The 18,793-nt window shown below is 44.4% G+C and overlaps 1 long non-coding RNA gene across 1 annotated transcript in view; it reads left to right on the forward strand.

The window, feature by feature from the left end:
- Window positions 1–5,469: 5,469 nt before the first annotated feature.
- Window positions 5,470–18,793, forward strand: part of LOC135243609 (uncharacterized) — a 41,173-nt gene continuing 27,849 nt past the window's right edge. Inside the window, exons 1-2 of the long non-coding RNA XR_010326696.1 lie at window positions 5,470–5,615; window positions 7,107–7,242. This is a non-coding gene — a long non-coding RNA (uncharacterized LOC135243609). The remainder of the gene's footprint in view (window positions 5,616–7,106; window positions 7,243–18,793) is intronic.

The following is an 18,793-nucleotide window of genomic DNA, read 5'->3' on the forward strand; positions in this document are numbered from 1 at the left end:
GAGACAGGGCTGGACAAGTAGGACTGCATCTGCTTCTGGGTTCTATGCAAAATGGGTTCTTTTCTGCTTGTGTTCCCACAAAACGTTCAGACGAGGAACAAAATGTTCAATTTTAAATATTCAATCTAATGCCTTTTAAAATGACATAGGCTGAAACCTACTTGGTCATTTTCAGTAAAAAATATGGTTTGCATGCATACACAAACAAACACACACGCACACACATGTACACACACCTTCACTTCCATACACAGACATACAGACACAATAAAAATGTCTTTTTCCCTGTCACTTGAATCCTGTGTATTTGCATGCGAAGCTCATCTCTCCAGATTAGTGTGCGAGTCGGATTACTGCTAATCCACAGTTCTGTGTAAGAGTTCCAGAGTCAGTGCATCGAAGGCAGAGAGATGGAGTTAGCCGCCTACACGTTTGGGCTGGAGTGGGGTCCAGATGATGCAGTTTCCTCATTAAAGGACATATACTGTACTGCACTTGTCTCTCTCCCTCGCTCTGTCTCCTTCATTAGCTATCCCTCCCTCCCTCTTTCCCTCCCTCTCTCTCGCCTTTCTCCCTCTCTCTCTTGCCCCTCACTCTCTTTCTCTCCCTCCTTCTCCACTCTCTCTCTCTTGCAACCCCTCTCTCCTTTTCTCTCTCCCTCCTTTTCTCCTTCCCCATCCCTCCCTCCCCATCTCTCTCTTTCTCTCTCTCCTCCCCTCTCTCTCCCTCTCTCTTTCTTTCTCTCCCTCCCTCTCTGTCTCTCACTGTCTCCCACCCTCTCTCTCTCCCCCTCTTCTCTCCTTCCCTCTCGCTCCCTCTCTCTCTTTCTCTCTCTCTGCCTCTCTCTCTCCTTCCCTCTCTCTACCTCCCCATCTCTCTTTCCCTCTCTCCCTCTCTGTCCCCCTCTCCCTCCCTTTCTGCCTCCCTCTCTCTCCCTCCCCATCGCTCTCCCTCTCTCTCTGTCTCTGCTTAGCCCTGGGCACTGGGTGCTTGCTGCTGCTGGAGGAGAGTGGCAGCTGTCCATGGTGCTGAAAGAGGGCCAGTGTATTCCACATGCTGTGGAGTAAAAGGACCGACACCAGACTACTTACTCTGTGCACCCCAAATGCACCCCAAATTTACTGCTAACCCACACAGCCCAGAATTTTAGTCAAATTTCTGTCATGTCTTTCTATTCTGTTATGATTATAACTTCATTTTGCTTTCCCCATATCCTGCAGCCTACACTGAGCTGGATTCATTTATCATTTGTCCTTTCGATCTTTTTGACATCGGTAAAAAGGCAAGTGTTGTTTGTCAGCACTAACAGTTCATTTCTAACTGTACAGGAATGACTAATGTATGCTCCAATTTTCATTGGTCACTGCCATGGGAACAATGACCCAACCCTTAGCTGATACTGAATCTGCACTTATTAAACTACACAATGAAATGTTCAGTGTTCATTCAACTCTAGTACAATTTGTATGAGTCTAACAGAGGTTAAATGTACTCTATCAGAATAAAATACACTCTACCACAGTTTATTTAAAACTGCCATTTTAACTGAGTATCCATTCGCTCAGTTAGGCTTCATTTGTAGTGGTGTGTCCATGTAGTTTTAAATGGATATTATGATGGTATAATAAATGAAAAAAGAACCCAAAGTGTCAGTTCATTTCTGGTTTTGGCGCTGACTGCAGTGCTCTGTTCTGCACACGTGACAGGGTGAACAGACCCACGGAGGCGGGAGGGGCCGGACAGCCGGGGGGGGGAGTCGGACACAGGAACAGACCCACAGGACGGGGGGGAGGAAGTCGGACACGGTGAACAGACCCACAGGAGGCGGGGGGTGGGGGGGGGGAGTCGGACACGGTGAACAGACCCACAGGACGGGGGGGGGTGTGAAACCCCAGGACACGCGGGTGAACAGACCCACAGGAGGCGGGGGGAGTGGGGCACGGTGAACAGACCCACAGGAGGCGGGGAGGAGTCGGTGCGTTCTGCTCCCGCGGCCCGGCGGACAGGTGGGTGGTCCGGCACGCTGTGCCGCGCTCTCTGCCGTGCCGTGCCGTATGGCGGCTCTGCTCGCGAGCAGCTGCCGGGACACGCCCACCCGCGGTGCCTTGGCTCCTCCCCCACCGCCGAGCTCGAGGCCGGCCTGCCCCCTGCTGACACTGTCCTTCATTACCGGTCTCAGAGTTGGGACGATGGCCAACGCTCAGAACTGGGCTGTAATTCAGTTTAAAAATAAATAAATAATCTTCTTCTTCTTATTATTATTTTTTGCCATTTACCAGCAAAAAAAAAAAAAAAAAAAAAATGCCGTCGGCGTTCAGATTTTACTCAGTGGTGAATTTGATAAGGAGAGGCATTAGCCAAAGGCGTCGACTTGTGTTCTCTTAATAGGATCTAATGTAACACGATTATGATGACAGCTCGCTGGCTGCACCTCGCAATTATTTCCTCTGAAATAACACTGCACACAAGAACATGCCCCTGTTTAAGAAACAGAAAAGGGTGTCCTGTATGTCTGTGGAATTCAAGCGCGCATTTATACATGTAAAATGTCTTAAACACATATTAAAAATTCTTCCTTGACATTTCTGTAGTAATCAGGGTTGTTTATTTAGAATTATTATTAATCTATGTTTAATTTGCGACATTCCACTTCAACAGAATTTTAAAAGGGCCGCTTCAGCATTTATTTTCAGGCAGCGTAAGGTCTGAAGCTTTTAGAGGTGGAGCTCTGAAACCCTTTTTAAATGACCGTCCGTCCTGAGCGCTCAGCTATTGCTGACATGATACGGGTCTGGGGACACACTTTGGGGGAAAAAAAGGATTTACCACCAACACCCCCCCCCTCCCCCTCGCCCCCCGCCGGGATTTGTATTCCTAACTTGCTGGCCAATGAGCTACTTGAAAAATATAAAGTTGTTAAAGCCCTGCTCAATGAAACAAAGTGACTGGACCTTGGAAGTCATTTGAAACGATGGGATTTCACATTGAGGAAAACTTTTAAAATCGTACCTTCTCAGAATCACGCAACCTTTCTCCAAATGAAGAGTTTTACATATCAGATGATTGTAGAAAAAATATGACTTTTATCATTTTATTCTCAGATTTACGATATCGTTAGAAAACTACGCAACAGATGTTTTACATCATGGTTCTCATTGTTGGCTAGCGAGAGCTCAACGACATAAAGGTCTGTTGTGTAGCTAATATCAGTTTGACAATTCCTAATTTTCTTTCATGTTTAACATATTCACATTAAGTTAACCAATGGTACGGATTTATCTGTTTATCTCCCTTTGTTTCATTATTCAAGATATAGCAGCATACAGAGAGAGACTCCAGCGAGAGAACAACAGGAAGTATTCATTTTCGAAGATGAAAACATTCAAGTGAGGCACATCAAGGTTGATGCACCGAATCAGAAATGCAATTTGAATGATAAAACACACTTTGTATCCAACAACCCTGACTGCTATGTCCCTGATACGAGCAATGCATTAAATTAATGTAGCCTCTTTCACTGCGTGATAGAAAAGCACTTTATAGCATATTGGGTTGGAGGGGATACTCAGACCCTATACATGCATTAGATTGACTCTGCTCTGGAGGTTCTCCGAGGGGAGTCAAATGTAAATTCTGTGTCCCTGCAGTTCATTGAGTGCATTAAGTAAAAATAATGTAAATTGCAGCCCTTTGGTGACTTTGTTTAGCCTGACAACAAACAAGTGATTCAATTTTATTATTACTATTTTTTTTGTTTGTTAGTACCGAGTGTGTGCTTTCAACGATTGCTCTAAAGGGCAACTGTGGGCGAGCGATAGTGCCATCAAAAACGAGAAAAAGAAGATACGTGCACAACATGTACTCCACGCGCCACTTGTGTACAGGCGATGCTCACGTCTACAGATTGGCGCTTCCATACGATTAAACCAGCCAGCCTTTAACCTTTTCGGAGACTAGTTGTGTTTTTTTTTTTTTTTTGGTTTGTTTGTTTTTTTTTTTTTGGAACGTGTTTCTCAGAATTCAAAGTCAGTGTTCTAGAACTCTCAGAACTTTCAGCCACCAGTAGTGATTGTGACATCATCAGCATCATTAGAATGTTCAGTTCAGTTCAGTCGAGAGCATTCTAATAACGTATTTGTGACCTCGCACCTTAAAGGGGGTTAAGAAAGCGGCGATGCTTTGGATACAGAAACACAGAAGCCTTGGGGAATAATTAAAACGGGAAATGTTCATCACAGGCGAAAGTGCTACCGCTTTGAAATCTTGCACAAGCTACGGGTGAACTTCAGGCGAAATGAACAAACGTATATATATATGAGTATAACTGTGGAACATTAGTGCAGACTCTAAAAAAGGATCACTGTGAATGAAGCTCAATGGCGTGAAACTAATTTGGGTTCATAAATTGCAGGAATGATATTGGAAAGTTTAAATGTCATTGCTTCGATACACTCGTGCGATTGCACAATTTAAGTGGGAGAGTTGATGTGCTTTCAGTGTTTACTTTCGGCTGTTCACCGAAGATCTTAACTGTCGTAACATTTAGATTTATTAATTTTTTTCCCCCAGTTAATTGCAAATCACATCAGATACAATGCCACAATTAACTATTTCAACTTCAACACTGCCACATTGTTCTCTGGAAAATACTCTCTCTAGAAGCTGAAACACTCTGGGATTCCAATACGCTTCTTTTTTGGGGGGGTGGGGGTGTGGGGGGTGGGGAAAGAGTAAAATAAATCCTTCCTTTCCTCGCTTTCCTTTAACCCTGGGACGTCACACGCGGGACATTAAATCAAAGCCAGCGACGTCTCCCCCTGGCCTCCGAGCGGGAAACCCACCCCCATCAGCACGGGGCGTCCAAATTAGCAGCCGGGACGCAGGTCGATGGTTTCATCAGAAAACCCGACTCGGGACTAAATGACCCACCGCGCACATCTCGCCAGGAAACTCTCTGCTGATTGACGGATCGATGGCGGTCACTTATGGCACGCCCCCCCCCGGGTTATTTGGTTTATGATCAGAATTAGCCTCCATAAAAGCATACACCGTTGGTAATGCCTCCCAAGGAGAACACGCAAACTCCACGCAGAGAGGCCCCAAGCCGAGATTCGAACCCTCGACCTTCTGGCTGTGAGGCGACAGTGCTACCCACTGCACCACCCCATATTACAACAATTAGGTCTATAAGTTGTCCACAGAGAAAATGAGGTTATGACAAAGCTGGCCACTGCTTTGCCATATTGGAACAATTTAAATCCATTGGAGAGATGGAGTAGTTAAAAAAGGCATTTATAAAAATAAAAAAACATACAAAAAACAGGGAACTTGCATGTTCACAGAAGCGACCACAACCCTACTTCTTATAAAATGGCCGCCCTCCTGTTCGTGGTGTGCCTGCTTCAAAGGCATGTTAATTTGTAATCACCAGCAGGTGTGTATGATCAGTCACAGATTTAGATCATTAGCAGTTTGAGGTAGACTGAAGTTTAGTGTTGAGATATCTTTCCATGGGCAGCACGGTGGTGCAATGAGTAGCGCTGTTGCTTTTCCTGTGTCCACGTGGGTTTCCTCTGGGTACTCCGGTTTCCTCCCAGAAGTCCAAAGACATGCAGGTAGGCTAATTGGAAAATCTAAATTGCCACTGGGCATAAGTGTGTGAGCGAATGGTGTGTGTGCCATGCGATGGACTGGCAATCTTTCCAGGGTGTATTCCTGCCTCTCGCCCAAGGCATGCTAGGATTGGCTCTAGCACCCCCGCGACCCTGACCAGGAATAAGCGAGTATAGAAAATTTATGGATGGGTGGATGTCTTCCGATATCACATTAAAACATTTGAAATTTACAGTGAAGATACATTCATCTTCACAGACAGGCTGTGTGATCTCTGACCCATTTCCTTTATCTAGAGCACCTGCTTCTAAAAACAGTGTTCAACCTGAAAATTATAACCGATAAGAAAATGCCAGAAGTTATTTTTGGGATTCGTTTTCTGTGTAATTTCTTTCTCAAGTGAATCTCAGTTTTTTTTGTAACAGAAGTAACAGAATTAAAAATAAAATGAATATTGCAATCAAACGATCTTAAAATCCCCCAACGAGGCTTAAAAAGGCTTTTTTTTTCTCACCCTGCCAATCTGTCATGCAGACCCCGATTGACAGCTGTGATAAATGAGATGGCTGGGGTCAAGGGTCAAAGGTCGAGACCCTCCCAGAAGCAGTTTAATACACTCTACGGATCAATCGGGGTCCCGTGCAAGAGGGCCATGTCATGGGCCAGAAGATGAAGAGTCACCGGAGTGAAAATGAGACAGCCGCAAATGGACCTGCGATGTTTTTTTATGGTTCCGGTCGGAATGAGATCCTGTGTGAAGACTCGAACCAAAAAAAAACTAACAAGAATACCGGTCTGGAGCGAGAAGAGAGAGCTCATTACGGTCTATTAGACACTAAACCTGAAACAAAAAACAACAGTCGCAAATCACAGCAGCGCGAAGGTTATCCTCACGCCCCCGACACCGTTTCGTACGGAAAACCTTCCTCTGTCAGCTGAGAGACTATTTTGGCTTTGTTAAAATGATTTGTGGAATAATAACACACACTTTCTGCTGGTCTCAAATTAGTGCCACTTCATATTGTCCATGGAGCAGTTCATAAAATTAGCCTTAGAGCCTTGCAGGTGGTAGTGCAGTACAATGGGTAAGGAACTGGTCTTGTAGTCTAAAGGTTGCAGGTTTGATTCCTGGGCAGGACGCTGACATTGTACCCTTGAGAAAGGTACTTAACCTGCATTGCTTCAGTATATATCCAGCTGTATAAATGGATGCAATCTAACACCTGCATTAATAAAAGTTGTGTAAGTTGCTCTGGAAAAGAGTGTCTGCTAAAATGCCTGTGATGTAATGTTGCAGGTACTATAATAGTAAAAAATTATAACACAAGTGCAGTTCAATATTTCTCCTAAATTTCTCCTATTTCTCCTGCTCAGGGATTGTTTCATGTATGTACGGATAATATGCTCAGTAAGTCTTGGTTACAGGCCATGTTGTGACATTTGAGATTTTGAATTTGCAGCATGCTCACTATCGCTGTTTCTTTCCGATAAAGGAGAGGACAGGGTGGAGGCTTCGGAGCCGACAGTGTCGGAGAGAAAGCATAGCCGCACGTCGGAGAGGAGGTGACGAGGAGGAGACAGCGGTGCGTTTAATGAGGAGGAAGAGGCGAGCACGGTGAAGGCTTGCTGGTTTGTTTTCCAGACCCGTGCACCGCTGCACCCCCCCAGTTCACCACACAACAGTCTGCATTATCTCATTAGACACACCGCCAAAATCAGAACTTGACAGGCTGTCTAACTACCACTGTCCAACTGCCGCTGTCCAACTGCCACTGTCCAACTGTCGCTGTCCAACTGCCACTGTCCAACTTCCGCTGTCTGACTACCACTGTCCAACTTCCGCTGTCCAACTGCCACTGCCTGTGTTTACGTAACGCTGGTATGCGCAAGTGCGTGAAGATGAATGTCAATATTCAGTGCAGGCAGAAAGAAACAAATTGTAGTAAAAAATTGTTCTGAGCACTTCAAATCAAAAAGACTACAACAACCACTAGTTACAAAAATCAGTCTAATTTATTACATCGGGGCTTGACTCAAAGGCAAGGCAAGGCAAATTTACTTATAGAGCACATTTCTGGTGGAACAGGGTTGGTTACCTCTGCTTTTAGGCAACGAAAACACTGAACCAAATAAATTCTGTCTAATCTGGGATAATTGGTATGTCCCTATAACATTTATTTGCTCATTTAACACACTTTGTGCAGGTGCTTGTGCTGCTGACAGCAGTCTTTAATCCTGTTGTTTGTATGATGTTGACATTTGGTTGCTATACAAAATTCAAAATGGCGGCTTCCCTGGGGGGTATTGACAAGCGCAGGAAAGACGATTTGGTTTCCATAGCCGGGCGCAATGTGACTGATCTTGGCTGATGTTACAGTCACTGTTTTTACGGCCTTGTTTTTTTTAAAAGAATGTTCTCTCCTCTTGTAACGTCGGTTTAAAAGCTTCAGCAGCTGCTTGCTGAGGTCCATTTGAACTGGTCGCAACATCTTAAATCGCCGGAGAAATTCTCGTCTGTTCTCCTTCGGCGTGCTGTTGACTAGGCACGGTGTCTGCACTGGCCCCTGATTTATGCCGCTGTTAAAGCCGCCATCTCGCTTGTGGGCTGGGTCCCAGAAGCGTGTCGGCAGCAAGTCCGTTAGTCATATAAAACCGACTCGGGGAATTGTGTCGAGTTTGCAAGGGAGCAGGCCGGTCTCTGAGCACCGATGTGCGCCTCAAAGAAGTCAAGAAGTTCCAATTAAAAAATAATAATAAATTGCCCGACAGGGAGGGCTGTTGCATACATCAGTGACCACAAGGTTCTCGTTCCTGGAGAAAAGCCACCGCACTCACTGAGCTTGACAAAGCACCGGCACGGTGCTCTGTCTTGAGCTGGATGAAAAGCCAGATGCTGACCTGGTTCAGATTCTCCACCCGTTTCTCCCACCACCAGGAAGGGCATGTTATTTTGACGTCCTGTTTTGAAAATGAAAACGATTGATCTAAGAGCATTGTTCCAGCGGGTCCCCCTCAGCTGTGTGGGTCTGTAATTTCACAGAATTACACAGAATTTGAGGTCTATTGTGTTAGAGCCCTTTGTTACTGTTTTGTTTGTGTCTTTTTGTCAGAACAATCCCTGAGAGCTGAGAAGGAGACTCTAGAATTGCTATTGGCATGACAATTTAGATATTGCCACTGAGGTTCTGAAAATGTTGTTGTGGATGCTTTGTGTGCATAAACAGGGACAACAAGTATTTATTGAGAGAAGATGTGTTTATGTGCTTGGCTCTGGCAATCTGCCCTTGACAATTTTTTATTATTTCTTTATTTTTTTAAATTCTCAAACGTTGACCAATTTTCTGAAGCCAGTGAATTTCCTTGAGGTGGAAAATCCAGGTTCAGATTCACTAATTAGCACAACTCCTCAGCCAGAAGATGGAACTACAGTAATTAGTGAAATCAGTTGGCTGAGTTTATGGGTGGAAGGAAAAAATGGCAGGATGTTTACTTTCTGACCCCTGGACTGTCCACCTCTGCCCCCAAAGAATATGTATTTCAGAATCCCCCCCCCCCAAGTCCCCTCCCTGCCCCCATGGCTCTAGGTGGTACTTCCCCACCCCTCCCCTTTTGCCATTGGAACAATTCCTTGGCCACAATCGGTCCAAAATGGAGAAACAACCATGAGGTGCCAACCGCGATTTATTACAAAGGAAAATAATAATAATAATACCAAAAAAACAACCTCTGCCATAAACACTGCACATTGAGGAGTTAAGTGCAGTGCACAGAAACAGGTGCTGCAGGCAAAAGAACAACGGAAAAAAAAGAAAAAGAAAATCGCTTAGCCAGGTGTTAGCAGTCCAGTAATTGATGTCACTCCAGCCGACCACTGCCTCTGCCCCAATTGCAAACCACACAAAAAAAAATAACAGACGACTGCCACCCCTCCACCCAGCAGGGAAACAGGAGCACACAAAATGCACAGGGTCGTCAGGCCTTAAGGGGGTGAAAATGGCGTTAGATACTGTCTGGCATGTCGGTAATCAGAGTTCTAATTTAGTCAGGAAAATGCTGAGCGTTGCTGAGCTGAATGGCCTGTTCTCGTCATTATGTTACGTTAGGTTACGTTATGTTAAAACTTAGCGAGAATATTTCAGTGTACAGGGGGGGAATCACAACAGTTATAAACAAATATTTATAAATGTCAATAGTGCTGAAGAAGGTGCTCTGTAGTGCTTAGAGAGATTATGTACCTCTCATAAAGGCCCATTTATAAAAAGCCCTATCAAATGATTAATCTTTTTTAATAGCTGTGACACTTCAATACAAGAGTACTGCATTAAGTGCTGAATTATGTGTGTGAAGAGTTATGCTTGTTAGGAGCTGACTGCTAGTTCCCCTTTTTGGTGATGCTGGGATACCCGTTTGAAAGGAGGCACAGGATGTAAAGGCTCAGACAGGAAAACTGAAACTTTTCTCCTTGAAGAATATCAGAGACGTTTTTTTTTCGGTTTAGTTGACGGAGCCGTTTCCTCGGTGAGTGAAGCGGTGTTCTCATCGAGACGTCTCCGTGGAGACCAGGTACAAAAAAACAAAAAAGCACGAGGCGTGAATTTTACTCTGAAGACTCCTCTAAAAGCCGGAGTCGCCGGAGTCTTTAAGAAAGAAAAAAAGAAAAGAAAAGAAGAGAAGAAAAAGAAAAAAATGTTGGAGCGACAGAAACGTTTCTGCTGTAGCGTGCGAGGGGAGGAAGGAAACGGGTTTTTAACTTCGTCGCGGCACCGAAAGAGGAAATGAGACCCTGACAACAGTCGGCTGTCGCCGAGGAGACGCCGTCGGCGAATCGAGCGAAACAGAGACGACGTCGGCGGCTGTTAGACCTGACAGTGCGACGGCCTCCGCCAGCACGGCGATTTGCCCTGCTTCTGAACAAGGTCCGAAGCAAGGAAGTGTGGTACCTGTTAGGGCAGGGGCGAGCAATTCCAGTCCTTTTTTTTTTTGTGATCAAATGTTTTTATTTATGCGTATACATAATAAGCATGTGGGGATTGAACAACTGAACTCAACATTCCCCAGCCCCGCCCAACCCACCCACCCACCCACCCAAGCACACGCTGTCATGGCAACCCATTGACCTATTAGGCTGACACATACATAAAGAGATGACAGAACAATAACAAATAGACTGAAGGAAAGTGGATACATCAGGGTAAAACAGGCCTTTTGAAAAAAAACAAAAAAAAACAAAACGCGATTCTGTTCCTGTAGGGCCGGTCTGTATGCAGGCGTTCGTTGTCATCAGTTACACTGTCCAAATGAACTAAATTCTGAATACACTTATGCCGGTTGATCTGGAGATTAGACCACAAAAACAATTATTGATTCCGTTTTTGATCTTTTGGACCCTTTTCCCTAAAAATAAAAAATAAAAATGAAAGTCTATATTTGTCTGCTACATGACAACGTGTGGATCCACTCACGTCAGATTGCACTCTGAGAAAGATGAAAGGCTAATTTTTACTAACAGTATTGCCTGTCAATCCTTTTTCTCTGTTTATTGATCAGCTTTGTTTCGCGGTGACACACCGGTCTGTAATTGGAGTGTATTGATCAGTTTAACGTCCAGGCTGACATTTCTCTTTGTGGAGAATAATTCTGGTGAAAGATGTTAAGACCAACGGGAAACTCACGCTGTAATTGAAGTTAAAGGTGAATGGTGTCCATCTGAAATTTTCTGGACACGGGATGACCAAAAAAAAAATTGTTCTTTGAATATGCAAGCAGTGTACTGGCATTACTCAACCACCGTATACTGAGTTTGTGAAACCCATTTCACACGCATGAGCAAACACCATGTAGAATGCAGTTCATGTTACAATTTTTCAATTTCATCTTGAATATTTATGATTGTGTAGGCATGAGTAATCATTTACTTCGATAAATATGACTTAAAAAATAAGCAGAATTGAGCAGAAATGGCTCGGTTGACAAGGTTTTGGAAAAACGAAACCCCCCTGATTCCCGTTTGAAGCAGAATATTAGTTGTTTCTGTGAGAAACTGCCCTAGCCCCCCGCCCCCCCCCCCCTTCGGGGCAGCGGGCCAGTTGGCACTGTGGCATGGTTCAGATCTGGTGGACCGTGAGGCCCATCTGGTCTTCAGCAGTGTCCCGCCCCCCCCCCCCCCCCGCCCCCCTCCCGGGGCAACGCCTGGGGATTTTGGTGTCCCGTGGAAAGATCAAATTAAGCTGATGATTTTATGTCTGAATATCTTTGGAGGGCCCTTAGCGTCTTGAGCCCCTCCCCAATGCATGCTGGGATAGGCTCCAGCACCCCTGCGACCCTGACCAGGAATAAGCAGGTATAGATGATGGATGGATAGGTGGGTGGGTGGATGGATGGATGGATGGATGGATGGGTGGATGGATGGATGGATGGATGGATAGGTGGGTGGGTGGGTGGATGGATGGATGGATGGATGGATACATGCTGATTTGGTCAGCAGCAGGACTCACAGCAAGCACAAAACATTCTCACATTGTTGCTGCAACGTTGTGGCAACGTTATAACATTGACGACAATTTTCAGTAACATTTTGAGGGCATTTGGAAAACATTCCCTTTTTCTTTTGGTCGGGGTGCATTTAGACTTCAATTTGACTCCAACAAATTAAAATTCTGCAGCCACTTTGAAAGACGTGGCAGTAAAATGTCAATGTGGTAATACTTCAGCATTAAAGCGCTACCTGTGTTGTTAAAAAGCAGTGTTTCCGTTGTATAGTTATTTACAGTCCTGTCACGTCAAAATGGCAATCGTCAATTATGCAAACTGTTTTCTCAGCCTCTGAACGTATGAAAACATTGCACAAAGCTGGTAATTCTAGTTCTGTCACAAAAAAAAAAAAAAGTCATTCGTTGAGTTACGACATTTAATTTGCTAACACTTTCATAAATAACAATGTGTGAATGTGCATCCAAAAAGCTTTTTTTTGTTGTTGTTGTTGTTTTTTTTGGCATGGTATTTTTCTAATGTAATTATGCAAATAAGCACAGGGACAAAGCTGTAGTTAAAATAATTGCCGAGGGCATTCAAAAGCTTTTCTTTGGGAAGTGGGGTTGTGACCTGAGGATGTAGCCGTCAGCCAAAGGGAACAAAAAGCCCGGAGGGAGCAGTGTTTCTGTGTGAACGTTTCAGGCTCCAGGTCCTCTACTTAATCCACTCTCATTTTGGACTGTGAGGTGGTAGCACCTCTCACTCATTGGTTTCTGTGCGTTAATTGTCCCTGATGAGGGGCAGGTGTGTGGTGTCCTATTGTGAGGTGGTTGGCACCTCACACGCATTGGCTCCTTGAGTTAATTGTCCCTGATGAGGGGCAGGTGTGGGAGCCCTATATCTAGCCCCTGGTTTCTGGGGTTCAGCGCAGACTCGTTGTTAGATGTAGGGAGAGCTTCTTCCTGTGTCATGCTCTAGGTGTGTAGGGGTGTAAGAATCCGCAGAAGTTACCGCATCGATCCTATCTGCGAGATTTGGCCACCATCTTATTTCTTCTCTGAGCTGATTCTCTCTTCGCGCTGTGGAGGACGTTTTGCCCTCGTCTCTTTAGTTCACCTTTTCCAACCCGCCTGGCTGCGAGTGTCATTTTCTTTTGTAAGTTACTCCACTCTGTTTTCCTATTGGGTTTTTACTTTCTAGGTAGCTACACTGTGGCGGTGTTCAGTTTTTAGTTTTCTGAGTCCACCGACAGAAGATTCAGTGAGTAGAGGGAGCGATTATTTAGCGCTCTTTATTATTTGGTGTGTCCCCTGTCCCTTTCAATCGCTTGCCGGTTTTTGTGGTTACCCCTCGGGGTTAACTTTTAGATCCCCTCGGTCTGCAATTGCGTCCCACCTCCCACTACCCTGACATGGACCCCTTAGATTATGAATGAATGAATGAATGAATGAATGAATGATTACATTTATGTAGCACTTTTCCGAACGCTCAAAGTGCTTTACAGTGATGAAGGGGAACTCACCTCACCCACCACCACCAATGTGTAGCACCCACCTGGGTGATGCACGGCATCCATTTTGTGCCATAATGCTTGATTTCTTAGTCATTTTGGACCCCATAGATTATTATTATGATTAGTTAGATAGACAGGCAGACAGACAGACAGACCAGTGCATTAGAGTGCTATGGTAGAAATGAATAATTCAAAAACGTTAAATATTCCTCAAAGCAATGGCATGTGGATTTTTTTTCTTTTCTGGACACTACTGAGCTGTTTGAGTAGAAAGTTCTTCTCAAGCCTGATCCAAAGTTAAGACCTGCCTTCCTCAGACGATAAAAATGTGCAATTATCTTTCCCTGCCAGACTCATGAATCACATACGCGAATGAATACTAATCTGCATATTCTTCGTTCCAGTTTTTATGTGATCTCAAACCAAAGGTCCTAAAAATGCATAATCATTCACTCAGTCCGGCACATGGTGTTCACACTCCTTTGGGGCAAAAAAAGAGAAAAAATCCTGTGTTCGACACTATTCTGAATAGGAACCTTACCATACATCAAGCTAGCTGCAATTAATATTTTATCATACTGTCAGCTAATTACATTAAACCACTGTTTCCTAAAGAACATCAAAGGTATTTTGGATAAATTATTTTTGAAAATAAACTGAATAGGATTCAAGTGCTGTCTTTATGCGGTTATAGATTAGACAAATGAATGATCATTCCCTGACTACTATATTATGATCCATGACCATGAAAAGTAGACTAACCTTGCTAGCTGAACGGTTTCACTTTGAACATAATCAAACGGTTTTACTTTAAGAATTCAATTGCAGAAGCAATTCTATTCTTAACAATGTTGTTTTGTGTGTAACTTGGTGGTGCCATGGACAAGTGAAACCCATGCTAGCTATCTCAGCTGAGATGAGACAACAGCTAGACTTGGCCTACTTGCTGCAGTTGAAAATAAAATAGGAAAATACCACAATTGCAAAAGAACTAACGCTACAATTGGAAAAGCTATGCACAATTATAACAATTAGCCTAGCTACGTAAATCTTAACAACAAACAAACTATGAAACACTAACATTACAACATGCTACTAGCTTCTAACTACTAAACAAACTGATATAGAAAAAAGAAGTGGAATGGAACAAGGCTAAAAATTATTTCTAACTGAACAAATACTGAGCAGATTAATTTATGCAGTCATAATAGATCAGGTTTGAATACATAATACTTGCCCACCCATGAAGAAGATGGGGTTTTGACTTGCTTACGTCACGGATGTGGGCTGGGCTCCAGGTGAAATGAAACAAAACTTTTCACCTTTGGTTGGCAGTGCATGGCCATTTTTTCATTTTATTTTTTTCCACAAAATGCGGTGGCACAGCTTAATTAGATTTTTGAGTTTTTCTTTACTATGGGGCTAATGCGATGTATCACATGGAGACAGGATACTTGGCTTTAGAAATAAAAAAAAAAAACAAAATAAAAAAAACGTGATTTAGTGTTTATTACCTCTAATTAAAAATTCATGCCTGTAACCAGATTATATAATGCGAGTTTGAGTTGCAGATCCCACGTATTTACATAGATTAACCCAGGGTTCAAACATAATTCTTCCCAGGGACCGGCTGTGAATATCACGGGCATATTACTAAAAATTAATTCAGCCTCCACACGTCCCTGCATTACCATGTATTGCCCTGCTATTGCACATCCACCCGTCTCAGATAAAGGTCCGTTTATTTGTATCACGTAATGAGAATTAACTCCGTGGAACCTCCCGCTGCTGCCTTGCTTGAACGAAGCACGGAGTGTAGCACAGCGGGTAAGGAACTGGGCTTGTAACCGAAAGGTCGTAGGTTCGATTCCCGGGTAAGGACACTGCCGTTGTACTTAACCAAAATTGCTTCAGTATATATTCAGCTGTATAAATGGATACAATGTAAAAAATAAATAAAAAATAAATAAAGTTGTGGAAGTCGCTCTGGATAAGGGCGTCTGCTAAATAAATGCCTGTAATGTAATGTAATGTAACGAAGCAGGCTGCCCCCCCCACTACAGTGACACTCCCCGGCGAGTTTCGGAAGACCTGGTTGTAGGGGATGACGGCGTTGCCTGGGGGGACGCTTCGGGTGTTTTCGGCGCCATAAAGCGGAGTGGTGATCGGAGAGAGAGAGCCAGTGCAGAGGGCCTCCTCACGCCTTGATTACTGTTTTCCATCTCTCGGGCCAGTGATTCACCGGCTCAAACTGGGGAAAACTGCCGCACTTGTAAACAAAAAAACAAAAAAACAGCATACGCTCAGGCGCACGGCTCCGACAATGGCCGTAAATAGCGTACAGTTCAAACCCGCGTAACGAATGCTTCAAACCAATCGCACCCTGCAAGGTGTGGATACCGTGGAAACTGCAGCTAGGCATTTACTGCACTTTTTAAAATTTTATTTTGGAGTTTTTGAGTCGTGCGGTGTATAGGATAATAAAACCGTTTTTTTGGGGGTTTTTTATTCCGTGGAGACTGGAAAAGGCTGTTTTCACACAGTTCTAGAAACGAAGAGAAATTTTACAAGGATGAGGCAAACCACACGCGCCGTACGCATCATTGCTATTCATGGCGTCAGGTGTTCGGGCGACAGCCGTTGATTGGTTTCAAAGCCGAGGGAAAGAACCGGAGACATCGCGCGAGTGGAAAATGGTGATTTCCCCTTTCTAGTCGGCTGTGCATTAGTTGGCGGCAGCGGGCCGCCTAAAGTATGGCAGGTGTAAATCAGAACCGGCTGGAATGGGGGAAAAAAAAAAAAACGAGAAATGGAACTGAGAATAAAGCTGTGACGCTCACGAGTTCAGAAATACATCCCGGGACCGAGATTACAGCTGAGTGAAGGAGATCTCGTAGTCATACCGATTACCCAGGCAAACGCTCAGTTTTGTGCGGGGGGGCTGTCTGAACGCAGGCAATGCAGCGCCTCTCACACGAGGGCATGCGTGTTTTTCCAGGTGCTGAGTTTCACGTCATATTTCAGACCAGTCCCGTTTATGAACCGTAATATGTTGTGGACCGGATGTGCTCGGAGGGTGAGATGTGGGGAGGATGGGTGGGCGAAGGGTGGTTGATTGGGAGGCTTGGCCTGTCCCTGGCATTAAGCAGCAATTGCGCAGAGGTATACACCTGAAAAGGTCTCCACTCATCACAGTGGTCAATATAAGGACTGTTTTATTTATTAGATTTATTTACAACAGTCCCCCTTCCCACTACAGTACTTTCATCTTATAGTTGGACATGGACAGCACGATTAATCTGGCATATCCTCTCCATGCGAACGTAAATGGCAAAAACATTCAAATAAAATACTAATCCGGCTACTTAATGTTGTAATAAGTGGATCATTAGGGAATACCACCCCCGACCCACCCGCCCCCCCTCCTTTTGAAGTTAAGAGGACCCCTGCTTAAAAAACCCTCAAGGAACGGAAGAGTGCGAGGCCACTATTATGCCTCCAGGGCTGGAGAAAGGTGGGCTCTTGAGATGGAGAACAGAGAAAAGGGACAAGTAGAAGCGAAGAGTGTGGCTGCAGCAACACAGGCCAGCAGCTGGTTGAAAGACTCCAGGGCTGAGACAGGTTAGCCTTGCAGATGAGAGAACAGGGAATAGAGGGAAGAGTGAGGAAGAGTGAGGAAGAGTGTGGCTGCAGCAGCACAGGCCGGCAGCTGGTTGAAAGACTCCAGGGCTAAGAGAGGTTGGGGGGGGGGGGGGTTGGTGAGTACACAGCAGTTTCCTCCCGAGACCAGATCCAGTCTAATGACCCGTACAGCACTGGTGTCACTTCACAGTCTTAAACTAAGCTTCACTGGGCCTCTTATAAAAAAAGAGCAGACTGAAGTTTGAGCGGATCGCACAACTGAATAAGCAACTTGTTTTTTTAATTCATCTTTGTAAGTAAACCCCATTAGGTAAACTAGCAGTGTTTCAGATTAAATGTAAGAACTGTATTAGCCCATTAGTCTTTGGCTGACTGTGCAAATGGCCTTTAGTAGTGTTTTGTAAGTGTGTAAAAAAACTATCGGCGTATTCTCACATGTCATTGTGTCACAATATTGCCAACAGAAACATAATATTTAATGTCTGGCTTTAGCCACTGAACCGGAGATAACAGGAGGGTCTTGTGTCTCTTCAAAGTGAGGAGGCTGGTGAGGGAAAATGAGACTGAACTAAGAACCGTCCACACTGTTCAAGTTGTCAACTTTCTGTCAGCTATCAGGGTAACAAGCTGAGGTACACAACAGCCAAAACTGTACACTGTTAGTGCAAAAAGAGAGTCAGAAGTAGCTCAGTATTTTAAGAAGAGATTTAGACCTCGTATTTCTACATCAAACAAACAGGAGAATGTAACCTAGCTAATGAGATTTCATTCATTTAGATTTTTTATTTAGAGATTTAAGTGAGTGAAAAGTTAAAGGTTTGGGCCCTTTCCTTCAACCACATGCCGTTTACATGCACTTTTTGTCCCTTTGCAGCTGCCGTAGAGTTAGGATGGCAAATCTGCTTATTGGGCATTGGGCCATGTCTGAATCGGCACGCTTGCCTACTATTGAGTATACTTGTTGAGTACACTGGATGAAAAAGTTTCAAAGTAGTGTTTAGTAAAAAGTTGGTTAAAAAATAAAAAAAGTCGCAACTTTCTAGTTTCAGGAATTTCACGGTGTGTCATTGAGGAAAGGGTTTGAGTTTGAGATGGTGAAACTGAGGGTACTTTGCAAGCCATTCTGTTTTTATCTCAAACCATATCACAACAGACAGCGCTAGTGGCCATTTTTAAATTTCTTTTTCTTCCGTCAGTAAACATTAAAGGCGCCACAGCAAGGTGTGACCAATTTGAAGACTCTTCAAAAGAACTCATCACCCTGCTCGAACAATAGCGTGGCCTACTTTTCCGTACAGTCCTGGTCTTACTTCATCGTTTCACGCTCTGCTGAGCGGGTGCATTTTCAGGGCTGTATCACGGCCATTCGATCGAACCTGGAGAGGGGCACGGCCAATCATCCACACGTCTGCTCACGTTGGGAAGGGTTCGAGAGCTTGACTCTCCACTTAGGAGGGGCGGGGCTACGAAACGGCTCGCCCCTCAGGCCGGGACAAGGAGCGCCGCCTTCGGAACACGACCCGCCGCCTCTCGAAAGAAAAGGGGAGAAGAAAA

The sequence above is a fragment of the Anguilla rostrata genome, chromosome 17, assembly GCF_018555375.3.
Source record: "Anguilla rostrata isolate EN2019 chromosome 17, ASM1855537v3, whole genome shotgun sequence".
Classification (NCBI taxonomy): Eukaryota; Metazoa; Chordata; class Actinopteri; order Anguilliformes; family Anguillidae; genus Anguilla; species Anguilla rostrata.